Raw genomic sequence first — 16,679 nt, forward strand, 5'->3', positions numbered from 1 at the left:
AAAACAATGCTAATGAAATGAAAGGAATTGATTCGCATTTTCCAATAATAGTCCAGATTATCATGGTCTCAACAATACCTTTCTAAAGGCATAAGAATAAACATGTGCAAAACTTAAAATTGTTAGAATTGAATAAAAAACGAAAGCACAACACACAAACTCTTACAATAACACAAAATAAAATGGTATCAAAACGAGATATGTAGGAATATCTACCTTGAAACAAAAACTAAGGAACAATAAGAACAATCAAATATTAACATGAACCTTGGGATTTGAGAGGAAAAGAATCAGTCAAACAGGAAGTCAGTAGACAGGGAGAAAGAATTAAGATAAAAAAATGAGATAGAAAAAATAACAAATACAATATATTGTACCAACAAAGTGAGTTCGTTCTTTGGAAAAATAAATAGGATCAATAAACTTTTAGCCAAACTCACCAAAATCAAGCAAAGATACACATCAATAGAATTATAGGTGCTGGGCAGTGGTGTCACATGCCTTCAATTCCAGCACTTGGGAGGCAGAGGCAGGCAGATCTCTGTGAGTTCGAGACCAGCTTGGTCTACAAGAGCTAGTTCCAGGAAAGGCTCCAAAGCAACAGAGAAACCCTGTCTCAAAAAAAAAAAAACAAAAAAAGGAAAGAAAGAAAGAGAGGGAGGGAGGGAGTGATGGAGGAAGGAAGGAGGGAAGGAAGGAAGGAAAAAAGGAAGGAAGAAAGAAAAAGGATTATAGGTGAATAAGGAGCCATTCACCGGATGCTAATGAAATTCATAATCATAAAGACAAACCTTTAAAACTTGTATTTCAGTGTCTGGGGAAATTTTTTAGTAGTTAAGAGCAAGTGCCAGGTTCAGCTCCCATGGTAAATCACAATCATCTGTAATTCCAGTTCAAGATGATCTGAATCCCTTTTCTGGATTCCACAGAGTCTTTCTCACATGAAGTGTACATAAACATAGAGCACAGTCTCAATCACAAATACACACACACACACACACACACACACACACACACACACACACACACACACACACCTAAATAAATGAATATCTTTAAAAGCCTATATTCCACTAACTTGGAAAATAAAAAATAAATGGGTTCATATGACAAAGTTAAATCAAGTTGAGATAAACAAGTTAAGCAAATCTGAAATCACAATAAAACAATTCCAAGTGAAAAAATATCCAAGCCCAAATGGATTCATAGTTGAATTCTGCCATAACATTGCAGAAGAATTCATGCTATTGCTTTTCTAATATTTCTATAAAACAGATAACACTACTTTCAAAATAGGTAGCCTCTATTATACTGCTACCAAAGGAATACAAAGACACAACAGAAAATTATAGATCAATCTACCCAATGAACACAACCACAAAAATTCTCAAAAGAAGCACATGCAAACTCAAAAACAAATCATAAAATTCCTTCACTGTGACTGAGTGGTTTTTTTTCTAAACATGCAGAATGGCTCTATGTAGCAAATCAGCAAATGTGATACATCATATAAGTGGACTAAATGCCTGAAATAACACGATTTCCATCATAGATATATAAAAGACACTTGAAAAAACCCCACTTCTTTTCATGATTAAGGTCATGAGCAGAGTAAGAATGGAGGGAACATAACTCAAAAAACTATAATCTACAATATGAAAAATATAATGCAATAATGTATTAAGTAGGAAAATATCAAAGCACTTCTATTAAAATCAGAAACATGAAAAGTATCAGGTTTTCTCCATTTCTATTCAATATATTTCTTGAGTCATAGCTAGAGCAATAAGACAAGATGGGAAAAATAATAGAACTGAAGTAAAAAAATAAAGGAAAATTCCAAAGTATTCTTATTCCAGATAATATGATTCCATACTGAAGAGACCTGAAAAAGTCTATCAGAAAACTCTTAAAAGTCCCTAAACATTTTCATCACAGTCACAGTTAACATACCAAACTCTATAGTCTTCCCATATGCCAACAAAATATGTACTCAGAAAGAAGTCAGCAAAAATCTCATTCACAATTGCCTCTAATATAATAGAATATTTTTAATAAACCTAATCAACTAACTGAAGGACCTATACATTGATAACATTAAAGTATGGAAGAAAGAAATTGAAGAAGAGATTAGTAGATGGAAAGATCTCTGATGTTCGTGGACTGGAGAAATTAATATAGGAAGATGGCTATGCTATTAAAATAAATCTACAAGCTTAATGGAATCCTGATTAAAAAATAATACAATTCTTCACAGCAAAGACACAGCAATCTTACAATTCATATGAAAGTACAAAAGACCACAGACAGACAAAGCAATAACAAGTAAACAAAATGAAGATGGAAATATCATCATTCTTTAAGCTACACTTCCACATTCTAGTAACAAAAATAACTTGGTACTGGTACAAAAGTAGATAATTAGACCAATAGGCCATAATGCAATACTCAGTTATAACCTCATGTAGCTACACCTGCCTTATTCTTAACAAAGATGTCTCCAGATGAGTGGAAAAATTTCAGCCTACCAAACAAATGGTTTTAGAAGACTTTGCTATCCATACATAAAAATAATGAAAGCAGGCTCCTATATCTCAGTGTCCATAGAAATAGGCTTCAAAGGAATCAATGACTTCAAAAGACCCCAAACTCTAAAACTGAAAAAGAAGGGACAATATTTCAAGATGTAGGCAAGAGCAATGGATTTCTCATCAAGATCCCAGTAATTCTGGTAGGCAGTGGTGGCACACACCTTTAATCCCAGCACTAGGGTGGTGGAGACAGGAATATCTCTGTGAGTTCCAGGCAAGCCTCATCTTCTGAGTGAGTTCCAGGACAGCCTCCAATGCTATAGAGAAACTCTGTCTCAAAACCAAAACCAAAACAAACAAAGAGATCCCAGTCATTCAGGAAATAAAACCAATAGCCAACAATGCAATTTTAAAACCTCCTAAACAGAAAAAGAAACAGTTCATCAACTGAAGAGACAGCCTACAAAGGGAAAGAAATCATCTGCAAACTATATACCTTAACAGAGAATATTTACAATACATAAAGGCTCAAAAACAAAAAGCAAATGAACAAGAAATCAAATAAAGCAATCAACAAATTGTTTAAACAATTCTCAAAAATGAAATACAAATGACCAATGGGCATATAAAAATGGCCAATGTCCCTGAACAGAAAAGAAACACAAATTACAACTGCATTAAAAATGCATATTACTCTGATCAGAAGGCTACAATAGCACACAACAATGTAGTTGAAGAATACAGAGATAGTGTTGAGAGAAAGGTAGCAGACATTTAAGAATTGAGCAAATTTAGCATAGTTCAACTGTGTGTGTGTGTGTGTGTGTGTGTGTGTGTGTGTGTGTGTGTGTGTGTGTGTGTATGTACAGGACTAGGTAAGTTTTACACAATCCACATATATGTAGCAGTAACAATTTAAAGAGATACTTCAAATCTGAGGAGACATGAAAGGAGTTGGAGCAGGGAGGAAGGAGCTTGTCCATGATGTAGATGGTGGGTAATCAGAAAACAGGGTATAGAATAGTATTATACTGTATTGAGTTGGCAGTAATTCCTTCACAATTTAAAATAACATATGTGAGCTGGAGAGATAGCTCAGTGTGTAAAGGCCCTTGTTGTCAATCCTGAAGACTCGAATATGATCTCAGAACTTCTCAACTTCTTTCTGGGACATACAGGAGAGAATTGACACTGCCAGTTTTCCTCTGGCTTAAAGTTACAGGTGAACACACACACACACACACACACACACACACACACACACACACACACACACACACACAAATAAAATTTAATTAAAATTTTAAAAATAATTTAAAAATAAAACAAAAAATCTAATATGGGTACATATTTAGACAAACAACTCTTACATTTGTCTGAAAGGCTGTATACTAATCCAGCCAATGTGAAAACTAGATTAAGGCTTTCTCAAAATCTACCAATAGATTGTCCATATGTCCCAGGTACATCAGCTATGGTAATTCCTTTTTATTTCATCCAAAGGAGTTCAAGCAACATCCTAAATTTATCTGCTCACCAATGTTAATTGCAACACTATTCACAATACATAAACTATGAAATCAACCTAGATGCCTAATGATAGATAGATGACAGTACAAACAATGTGTATATATATGCAATAAAGTGACCTTCAGCTATAAAGAGCAGGATACTCCCTAAACCAAGACACACGGGGGTGGGCCTAGGCTCTATCCCAAAGGATACGATAGACTCTGATGACACCCTATGGAAGGCCTCACCATCCAGGGGGAGCAGAAAGGCTAATGTGATAGGTAGGGTTTTAGTTGGGGGGGAGTGGTGGGGGGAAAGGAGGGAGAAGGGAACTGGGATTGTCATGTAAAACAATCTTGTTTCTAATTCAAATAAAAAATCTGAAAAAAGAGCAGTTGTGTTATTTCTAGGAAAGTGGATACAACTGTATCTAGTTATGTGAAGTTAATTACACCACTCTAGGATGAATAAATGCCATGTTTCATGTAATTTTTGGTTCATAGACATTATATACAGATAAATTATATATAAATTATTGTATATATGACATAAAATAGTAAATCTGTGGGATAAAAGATACTCATGGGATGAGATGACAAAGGGGTAAAGTAGTATGAAGATCAATAGTCTCAAAATACAATGTATACTTGTATATGGAAGCTGAGAATAAACAATAAAGCAGACTGATAAACCTGAACATCTCGAGATACCATGCTTCAACAAAAATGAACAGAATACCATCTGAGAGAGCAGTAGTTTAGGCATATTAACGAAATTAATTTAATAACATTTGGTCTTTGTTGAGCATCTGTGTGTAAACAAAGTAGAGCCTATTTGGTTTGTCCTTTCAAATCCAATGATTTGCAGATGAGAGAAGTAATTTTCATCATTTTCTGGCTTGAAGAACCCTGACTCATTCACACTAATAAAAGCAATTTGATTATCAAGAGCTTTCGTGAGTTTGAATATCCAGGGAGGCAGAAAGGCCAGAGAATAGATGAAACTGAAACATAGTCATTTCTGGGTATGAGGGGAAGGACAGAATGAAATGTAAAACTTTTGGTGAGGAGGTTTGGATTTAGAAGACAGACTAAGTACAGAAAGAATAACTAGGAGCTAGCTGCAGACCAACTCTGTTTCAGGATTGCCATGAACAGAAGTTGACTACTTCATTCTTTCCATGGGCTGGAATTCTTTTTATTTTAATTAGAAAGAAAATTGTTTTACATGTCAATCTCAGGTCCCTCTTCTTCCCCTCCTCCCTTGCCACCCCCCATTAACACCCTACCTATCCCATACCCTTTCTGCTCCTCAGGGAAGGTGAAGCCTTCCATAGGGGGTCTTGAAAGTCTGTCATAGTCTTTGGGATAGGGCCTAGGCCAACTCCCTTGTGTCTAGACTCAGAGAGTATCCCTCCATGTGGGATGAGCTCCCAAAGTCCATTCCTATGCTAGGGATAAGTACTAAACCACTACAAGGGGTCTGATATATTTCCAAGGTCTCCTCACTGACACCCACATTCAGGGGTCTGGACCAGGCCCATGCTGGTTTCCTAGCTATCAGTCTGGGGACCAAGAGCTCTCCCTTGTTCAGGTCAGCTGTTTCTGTGGGTTTCACCAGCCTAGTATGGATCCCTTTGCTCATCAGTCCTCCTTCTCTGCAACTGGATTTTAGTTCATTTCTTAAAGAAATCTTTCTTTAGCCCAGAGGAAGAGAACAAATAGAACCAATAGAGCTTTGAGGGAAGTTAATAAAATCATTATGTTGGAGTACTTGAATTAAGGTTTGGGGAATGCTGATTCTGAAGGGAGTATGAAAAGATCTGTTTAGCACCGTTCTCCATAGTACCTAGCACAGTGCCATGCACAAATAACCAAATGAGTACCCAACTAAAGGCGATATGGATACAATATCTAAATTCTTTTATCTTAATAAGAGCTCTAAAATTTCAGTCTGATAAGAACCACCAATTTCTGAAAATTAGCCTCCTTCCCAATAAGTAATCTCTATTATTTTAATATCCAGCTTCTATTTCAATATGTGATTGGATTATATAAATATGCTGATTAGTGTGTTATCCTAGTCCTGAAGGGGAAAATTGCCAATACATTTTCTCTGAAAAATGGGAAACAAAGCAAAACAATCTTCCTCTTGACAAATCTATTTAGATTAATATTCTGAAGATTGAAGGGATTGCCTCTGATTGCCAGAGACTTTGGGTAGGATAGCTTTTGTGTGTGAATGTAAAGGCCCTAAAACTGTCTGCCCAAATGCTTCTTAGTTTTCCAATGTTAAAATAATGCTACCACCTCTAAGATTAGACAACTGTATGCTGTAAGAAATTTGGGCTTAAATGCAAATCTAAATAAATAAATACATAAATAAAAGTGTTGTATGAAACAAACATTATAGATAACCAGGACTTGCTCTCTCTTACTCCACAGGTAACTACAGAACTCTAGGTGTAATAGACTGAACTAACTGGAGAAGATTAGTTCAGCTAAGCCTAAATGCTATGGGGTTTAACACACTAAAGCTCAATTTCTTGGGAAACCAAGCTGAACATGGATGACACATGGATTCATTCCAGGCTGGGTGTATTTGCTGTAAGTGTTCTTTCTCTACTTTTACAACATAAATGGATGATGAAATAATGATCAACTAAGGAAACACAAAGCACTCAATAAAGGGATAAGAATTGTTTACAGACACTGGGAGAATTTTCCAGACATTGAAGTGTTCATGGTCAGGCAAGGGTATTCAGAATGATCTTTAAGCAGAATTTCTCCTTAAGAAGAGAAAGCATGTATCCTTGATATGCCAAATGTGTTTGAAATTCATTCAACTTCATGAATAAGCATTCACTAAATACTCATTTCACCTAGCAGATTGTTATGTACAGGACTCTGACTTGGAAAACTGCGAGTAACAGAGCATTGATAAAAGTGTTGATTATTTGTGCTCAGTATCTAAAAATGGTACAATTATATCTTCTTAGGGAAACTACCTAAATGACTGTTTAAGAACGAGTTGCAATTAGTATGCAGAGTGTAACAGTTTGCCTAACATGCTGGAAAATAATTCTCTTCAGTCCCTTAATTATCTCTTTGCAATTTGGTTTACACTGTCATTTTTTAAATGATCACTTTAACATGAGATGGAGAAAAAATAATAGCACAGACTCCACACTAAATATCACTCAGGCTATATGAATGTGACTGCAGTCAAGTGGAGATTGTTCCATCTAGTGGGGGAATGGAATGACCTTGGATAACAATAAATCATTTTACTTGCTTTAAGAATATGTTTTATGACTTAAAAGAGAGGAAACTTTACTTTCAAATTCTATTTGATTTTCTAACTCGGATTGGTAGCAAGATGTAGCCTATGCATTGAAATGTGGAGTTAGTAGGATGAGAACCTCCTATTTGACAAAGTAGGATAATTGACAATGCAGATGATTCAAGTGAGTAAATGGGTGTGTTTACAATACCAATAGTTCTGAAATACTGCTTTCCATACTATAATACTGAATTCTGAGTTTCCCAATTCAAGATTCAAGAGTTCTCATTCCTGCTAATGTATACACATCTCTCTTCTGGTCCTTTGTAGGAATACTAAATAGCATAAACTATAGGTTAGACCAAGAAGGATTCAAATATTCACTATTCCTCTTAAAATTCACCTGAAAAACTAATTTAATCTTAAAGATTCAATTTCTTCAATTAGAATATAGAACTGGCATTTTATCATAGAACTACAGAGAGTTTCAAAAGAAAAAATATACAAATGAATTAGCAGACAATTGCACCACAGATTATCCATATCAGATCTACACTGCAATTTCTCTACTATTCGTTGATTTGTATGTAAAGGGATCTTACATTTGGAACTGATTCTCGTGGTCATGACTTATATTTATAATAATTTATTTCTTAAGTTTTAAAGTGAAAGTTTGCTCTTCACTGATACAGAAGGTTCACCTGTATCATAACCTCCCCTCTCCTAATATGTGTATTTTTGTGGGTATCCTTACAGAGATTATGCTGTCACACAGACTAATGGCTTTCTAAGCCTATTTAAGCCCCTAAACCTCCCAAATATTTCCCGAGGTTCATAATGAGTTCCATAAATTGTATGATGTCAAAGATGGTAAACTAGCTTACCAGACAGACTTCTACCAGGGCCCAGAATATTATATATATATATATATATATATATATATATATATATATATATATATACTTTTTGTCGATTGTTAAATAGCTAGTAAACTTAGATCTTAGGAATGCATTTTCCTTTTGCTCCTGGTATTGCTCCTGGTATATAATGAGTTCCAGAAAGTAGCCCACGCCTCTTATACCCATTCTCTGTATCACTAATACCTTATTCATAAGGCTCTAATCACAGTAGGCTGCTGTGAGCTTAATGATATCTCACTCCTTGCACTTTTGTTCCTCCATGGAATGTTGGATGAATTTGTTTTTGAGTCAAAAGTTACTAATATTAGACCTGGGTGAATCATGCAGGCTCCTTCAGTTTTTCTCTAAAGTACTTAAATGAAGGTAGTCATTATAGAAGCTGTATTAAGGGGTTGTTGTGGGGATTACTGAGGAAATATACAAAAAAGAAAATGGAAAATAGTAAGAATGGAATTAACAAAATTGATAATGCCAAGAAATATCTGTATCCACCAAGGTTGTCTAGAGAAATGAAATCAATAGATTATACATAGAAATTAAAGAGGATATTTATTATAGGGATTGGCATGTGTGACTGTGGATGCTAGGAATTTTTTAATGCATCATCTACAAGCTGGAGAACAAGGGAAGTTAGTAATATAATTCACCCTTAAACTAACTGATATCCTAAGGGATGCCTGATGATCTGAGTCCCAGTCTCAAGAACCAGGGTTTCAGTGTATTAAGGCAGGAGATGGATGTGTCAACTCTAAAACAGAAAACACATTTGTCTTTTTCCAGTATTTTTGTTCTCTTGGGGGCTCTGACGAGATTAATAACACCTACTCACTTTGGATAGGGCAGATCTTATTTACTCACTCTGCTATTTCAAATATTATTGTCTTCTGCAATCTCTACTATTACACCAACAGACCTAGCAGTAATGCTTGTTTATTTATTGCTGCAGGGGACTAGACCTCTAGTCTCATATAAGCTAGGTAAACACTCTACCACCAAGATCTATCTGCAGCCTCTAGGTATAATGTTTTAACAGATATCTGAGATTCTTAGTCCAGTCACATACACAAAAATAGCTATTAACTATCCTTACTGAATGGGTGGAAGTAGAAAAGAAAATCTTCCTCGGTGTAGTAACCCAGACTCAGAAGGGCAAATATTGGATGTATTCACTTCTATGTGGATATTAGCTCTTAAGTCAATGATAACCAAGCTACAATCCATAGAACCACAAAGATTTGGTATAGATTAAGGGACTAGGAGGGGCTGATAGCACTTCCTAGGAAAGGAAAATAGAATAGATAGCTATGGATAGATATAGAGGAGGTAGGGAATGGAGGATCTGGTGGAAGCTGGAGGAAAGAGAGACACAGGGAAGGGAATACAGGGAGAGACAACTGAAATTAAGGGCCATTTGAAGAGTAATATGGAAACAGAATACAGTATAAGCTTCCTAAAATATATTCATATATGAAGGCAATCTAAATGAAATCACCAAACAAATGGGGAGACAGAGCCCAAATAGTGATCTCTCATTGCTAAATGAATCTTCCAATATAGAGATTGGGGTATATCAAATTAAGTTGTTGGCCAAAGGGGTTTCTTGGGAATCCCGAAACTAGCCAGGATGTTGCCAAGAATATAGGTTGCCTCCAACAAACTGACAGCCAAACTTCATTCTTAAAGACAACACCTACACACTGAATATGGATAAGTCAAGCTTCTGCCTACATATAGCATTCACCCCTACATGTTAGTGCCTTTGTTACAGGAAGGTACTCTGCACACTATAAAGGACAAATGTAAACACTAAACCATAGTTAAACCCTTAGATCTGTAATGGTGTCCTGCTGCAAGATATGCTAGTTAAATTTGGCACAAAATATGTGGAAGTAGCCTGGTGTTGGTGGCATAGGCCTTTAATCCCAGCACTTGGGAGGCAGAGGCAGGGAGATCTCTGTGAGTTTGAGACAAGCCTTGTCTACAAGCGCTAGTTCCAGGATATCATCCAAAGCCAAAGAAAAACCCTGTCTCAAAATACCAAAAAAATGTGGCAGTTACCAGGCATTATCTGATTTGACTGAAGGCCCAAGCCACAAAATGAAATCATATCCAACACTCCTTGAGTAACCAAGAACCTGAGACTAGATAGCCCAGAGACATAGGGTAAAACCAAATACTATTGTTCAAAAAATGTAGCACTAAAATGACTTGTAATGACATTGTGCTATACTAACAGATCAGTGCTCAGTTGTCATCAGTGAAGATTCTGCCTACAGCAAATGATAACAAACACAGATGTGAACAGAGACCCACCACCATACATTATGCAGATAGTTAGAGATCTTGGAACACTCAGTCCTAAATAGGATGTCTTCATCAAATCCCTTTCCTCAGGAGTCTCAGAATGTTCAGAAGAGGAAGCAAAAAGAGTGTAAGAGCCAGAGAGCATGGAAAACACCAAGAAAACAAGACTCTCTAAATCAACATGATCAAAGCTCATATGAATGATCAAGAGACTGAGGCAGCATGCACAAGGCCTGCATTGGTCTGCACCAGCTGGGGGTCTAAAACCAAAAGGAAAAATGGTCACATTCCCCAATCTCTAACCCAGTAGCAATCTCCAATTGATAGAGACTCTGAAATGAAAATCTAGTTTCTTCTAAGGGGGCTCACAGGGGAAACAAACTACTCTTAAGTGTAGGCTGCATGCCCAGCCATAGATGGCCAATGGGAAATGAACTCAACAGCATCATTAGAGGTTCCTTACCTCATAATGTCATGTCAGGGCTCTTCTTTTTAATTTTTATCTTATTATTTTCATTCTTATCTGAAAAATATATTTATACATGCGCGCACGCGCACACACACATGTATACACACACTCACATATATAGTCATATATTACACTGTAAGTACTTTGTATAAAAATTATGGTGTCTAGTTTAGTGTTATTTTAGGGGGTTCCTAAGTGAGTGAATGAGTGGGTCTCTGTTTATTGTGCGTTGGCTTGGGCTCTTTCCCTTTTTTTACTTTTGTTTTGTCCAATTCCAATGTGTTAGTTTTTCAAAATCTTATTCTTTTTATTCTGTTTTACTGAATAATTAGAAATATCCTTACTGGACAGCACCATAGGAAAAAAAACTATTACACGTAAATATTTTCAAACACATTGCATAATATTCACAAGAGCTGTTACATCCAGAGAAATACCCGAGTGTTTTCTTTGCCTGAGTCACTAATTAATTAAATTATGTAAATGTCAGGTTCTGAGTAGACAAAAATAATGCTTCTTAACCTTAGTGATTATTGTCTCTTGCTAGAGCTTCAAGGTAAACACATTTGAAACAGCTTGTTATTAATGAGCAAAGCATAAATTTGTCAAAGATTTTTGGAAACTTTTATAGATAGATTAATATCCAATTAGAGACAAAATAGATTGGATAAGCATAGTCATTTTATATAAAAAGCTGTATTTCCTTGAACCTCTGAAAAATATACAGTAAATGCCAATATGTAGCTGAAAGGAAAATTTAAAGAGGTGCAAATATTTTGGCAAAAGTCAGCATCTGCCCACTAATTGTCAGGTATCAATGCCAACATGGCATAATACTGGTTTTTGACGAACATTGAAGTGTAGCTTTCTGAACAGTCAGTTTCATCTTGCCTGAGCTTGTATGGGCCTGAGAATGTCTCTGCAACCCTTACTGTGTTTTTTTCTGGGTGTTAATGCTCTTGCAGTGTTCTGGTACAGGCTGTTACTTCTTTGAGAGTGAATTCTCTGATTGCCCCAATGTTTTTTTCCCACTCCATCAGTGGTGTATAGCACTTTTACTATATAACTGTTCAATTTTCTTTGTGCCTTAATGAAAGGAAAATTTGCCTCATTTTTATACCACTTTACAAAATTCAAAAGTCTTTTCAATATCTGTTATGCGGATGAATCTACTGAATTTGTTTTTTACTAATCATTAATGAATTCAGACACTTGTTGTTAGTTCTTTTACATATTTGGATTTTATTTCCTCTAATCTACTCACTAATTGTTAATTCAATATCTACTATGCATTAACCATTCTGGTCATCAGTAATACAAAGACTTTTAAATGTATAATTTTTACTCCTCGGGAGCTTCAATGTTAGTGAGGATGTATGACCTTTCTCTATTTTCTTCATCTTCCCTTACTAATAATAATTGAATACAAAATAAAATGATAAGTATTATAGAGGTTAAATCAGATAGAATATAATGTCAAGACCTAGATCATGGAGATTCTTCAATACTACAGAATCAGGGAAAACTTTATAAATATTTTAAGTATGAAAATGACAGAAAAACATTAATGTTGGAGAAAGGTCTCTATTAGTCATGTAAAGTCAACTGCTGAGTAGAAGTTGGATTAAGGGAGTGAGTTCAATTTTGAATTAATGCAGAAAACAAAAAAACAGGCAATGTAGCACTAATAAATTGTAGAGCTATGAAGAAGACTCAGAAATCCTCAGTTCACATTCAGCCTCCCAGATTCTCTCTCTCTCTCTCTCTCTCTCTCTCTCTCTCTCTCCTCTCTCTCTCTCTCTCTCTCTCTCTCTCTGTGTGTGTGTGTGTGTGTGTGTGTGTGTGTGTGTGTGTGTGTGTGTGTCTGTGTTGGGGTGGGGGAGTGGTATTAAAGAATCAAATTGTTACAGTTTACTGATGTCACTGAACTGTAAGAAATTTGAAGAGTAATAAGATTGTCATATGACTGAATTGAAGGACCCAGTTTTTGTTGTTGTTGGTGGTGGTGTTTTTTTTTTTAAGAATAAGGATACTGGATAAGTTAACATTAAAAAAGAAAACATTTTACAAGTAATTTTCGTATTAACAGATGGGGAAATAAGAAAAAAAGCATATCTTCCTATATGGAGAAATTTACTTGGATCTCTTAAGGACTTGAAAACTAGATGCAGTGCTCAAGTATGTAAAACTCTAAATGGGTCATGTGTCTCTTTAGCTATGTAGAATGACAGGCTGCCTGGCACTAAATTTTGTCTCTGCCATTAATTTACTATGTAACTTTGTGCATATTACTTTTATTCACTTTGTGCTTCAGTTTCCTCATCTGTAAACTGAAAACAGCAAGAGAGCCAAGTCAGACTACTCTACACATGTAGTCTGACTTAATCAGCACAATAGCTCTATCTTAATTTTATAATTGGAAAAGCAGAGACAAAGTTTGTTACTTGAGCAAGGTCATCCTTTTGGGAAAATATTGAGCAAAGATTTGTTAAAAAATATATGCCCCTCAGCAACAAAATACTATCTTTTACAAATGTTGATAACAATACTAACCAAAATCACAAGTATATTATGAATCTTTTTACCATGTTTTATTTTAAAAACAATCTTTTCTCATTTTACATACCAATCCCAGTTCCTACTCCCTCTTCTCCTGCTCTCCCCTCCTTCCCTTTATCCCACCCACATCCAATACTCAGAGAAGGTAAGACTTCCCATGGGGAGTCAACAAAGTCTGGAAACTTACTTTGGGGCAGGACCAAGACCCTCTCCCCCTATATCTAGGCTAAGCAAGGTGTCCCTCTGAAGAAAATGGGTTCCTGAGAATATTATGAATATTAAATGGGTTATTTCTTTAAAAGCACTCAGAACAGCAGCTGTCACTGGAGAAGATATTCCATGCTGATAGTTAAAATTGTTGCTACTAGACTATTGCATTTGTGTTGGTAGTAGCACCAGCAGTGGTTGTAATGTTTCTTTTTGAAACTAAACCCCATTGTATTATATTAGAATCATATCCACTAATACATTCATTTCTTCAGTAAATATCGTGGCTTGCAGTATGCCTGAGCAACTGCTCATTTTGAGGGTATTGTAGTGAATGAAACAGGTAAGATATTTGCTTGGAGGTAATGTTTCTCTTCATTCTACCTTATACATCCCTGTTGGATCCATGTTTCCAAACTGTCTCATTGCAGTCTAAGCCTTTCAGAACACTTCCTTAATCTGAAATTTTATGAAACTTGAATTATTCACCCTTCTTCCTCCCATGTTCTCATTCCCACATTCTGTTCTTCCTCCCCTCCAGGCATCCTGTATCCTTCCCCTCATTTACCATTCTGTATCTAGCTCGATTAACCATTGGCAAATTAGTTCTCCACAAATCATTCTTCAATCTTTTTGTATACAGACTCCCTCTGTAATATTGCCTCAAAATTCTAGGTAGGAAAGATAAAATCTCACAAAGAAGGAACCAAGGTCCAGATTGGACAACACCTCTGACAAGCCCTCTAATGGTCTTCCCAGATGACTTATGGGAACTCATTCAGCTCAAACACCTTTGTTTCCTCAACCTATCCCTTTCTATAGCAAATATTTCCTTGCTAGGAATATTGTAACATTCTCCAAGTGTTGTGCATATGAGTTTGCCTATGTGGGCACAGCTGGGGCAGAATGGAGTAGGATGTACTAAAAGCGTACTCAGTCTCCATAGCCTGTCTTGAACTGACAAATACAATTTCAGCCTGTCAAGAAGCTGCCACACTTCCTCAGCCAGCTTCAAGAGATTCTGCAAGGTATTTGTCACCAAATTGAAGTTTTTAATAATGTCACAGCCCTGCGGCTAGAAGCAGCTGAACAGCTTTGGAATCAATAATGGTTTGTCCCCCACTGGAGCAGTAGCTTGTCCTCACATTCTCTATTGCTACCCATCCACATTTCCATCTTTGGTTTCTTCTTATCCTCCTCTTCTCATTGTTTAGACAAGTCCCATCTCCAACAGATTCTACAATAGGTCCAAGCTGATAATCAACCATCCCACCAATGTATTGTCAGATAGTTAATAATAAAACTACTCAAACAGTAAAATGAATTTAAATCTTAACAGGACTTTGCATTCTAGATTGGATAACATATGAGACACACCCCTTCCAAGCACAGAGGAATAAGAAATACATTTTTGATCAATAAAGATTCTCTACTAAATTTTCTGGACTGCATTCTCAGATTTGTAATTCTAGATATTTTCTTTAGTATAGGTTAAAGATGAATCAAGACATTTTACTTACCTTATATAGGTTTTTATGTTAATTAATGGGCTAGCAAAAGGGGCTCTTATTCAGAAATGACAATGTTTATGCATGTTTTTAGGGCATTAATTAGAATTGTGTTGTGTTCTGTTGGCTAAGCAAAAGCTGTCCCAGCACTGATAGTAAGCCTTTATCTAAAAAAAAAAAGTATTTTTAGCATACTTTTCTATTAGGGACCTATATCTCAATTTTCTTTTATCATGTTTTTTTTTGGAATTTTGGATAGAACTCAGGGTGTCTCCCACATATCAATAGGCCTTTTACCAGTGAGCTACAACTCCAATCCACATATCTCTATTTTCTGAAACTTCAGCATGGAAAGAGAAAAACAGATTTTCTTCATATCTCTAGCTAACCATATCAAAATAGGGCAAAATAGACTGTCAGTTCTCTGGACTGGGATGTCTACATATAGCTCTGTTTAATTTAACAACCCATCCAATTTTGTTCATTTGTCCAAGAGAAGAGGATTATGAATATAGAATATTAATTATAAGAACTTAAAGCATATAATATGACCACATAATGATGTGCATCACTATTTCAAAATTGCTACTCTGTTTGAGTGAAAGAGAATGTGTGTGTGTGTGTGGGGTCTGTGTGGGGGGCTCTGTGGGGGGGGGTCTCTGCGTCTGTGTGTGTCTGTGTTTTAGGACAAAATTATCAAGGTTTATGCTGAAATCCAGAATTTGTTTCATGTGTTTTTAGCTTGATAGTTACAATTCTTTAAATGATATGTAAATCTTGGCATCTTTAATGACTGTTCCATTGACATACTCACTAGTCTTCAAAAAAACTGGTATATATTAGGTTTAGAAAAATGCAAAATAAAAAGTTCCCTGATAATTCAAGCCACATGGGAAGCTTAACTTACTCACACATTGCCATAATGTTTATTGCTTGCCTATACATATGTTCGAAAATGTGTCCACAGGTATGCAGTGCATTTGTATGGAGTGTCAAGAAGAAAATGGGCTTTGAAAAAAAGATAGCCCTATTTAAACGCTCACTTCTGCCACCAGCTTGAAATGTGATAATGGATGGGCAAGCCAATTAATCACTTTAATCATTAATTTCTTTGTGTGTGAAATAGGAATAATTCATGTCTCAGCAACTCTTCAACATTAAATAAGAAAAAAAATATTTCAATGTTAAACTTAATTGTATGTCAGTTCTCTTCTCCCTTCTCCCAGAGGGAGTTTGGCATTTTAGTGTAACAGAGAGAATGATCTAGGCCCTGTCAGTTAGTACAGCTCTGACCCAAGTTTAATTCACAAATTTGTTGAAACCCTTGGGCTGAGAATTATCTCTGAATTTGATCTACTCTGTGTCTTGGAAAATCCCTTTACTTCTT

The 16,679-nt window shown here is 35.9% G+C and overlaps 1 long non-coding RNA gene across 1 annotated transcript in view; it reads left to right on the forward strand.

The window, feature by feature from the left end:
- The window catches only part of LOC107978846, a 51,931-nt gene that overhangs the window by 14,775 nt on the left and 20,477 nt on the right, over positions 1-16,679 (forward strand). The window contains exon 4 of the long non-coding RNA XR_003488184.2: positions 6,488-6,649. This is a non-coding gene — a long non-coding RNA (uncharacterized LOC107978846). The remainder of the gene's footprint in view (positions 1-6,487; positions 6,650-16,679) is intronic.

This window comes from Cricetulus griseus, chromosome X (genome assembly GCF_003668045.3).
Source record: "Cricetulus griseus strain 17A/GY chromosome X, alternate assembly CriGri-PICRH-1.0, whole genome shotgun sequence".
Classification (NCBI taxonomy): Eukaryota; Metazoa; Chordata; class Mammalia; order Rodentia; family Cricetidae; genus Cricetulus; species Cricetulus griseus.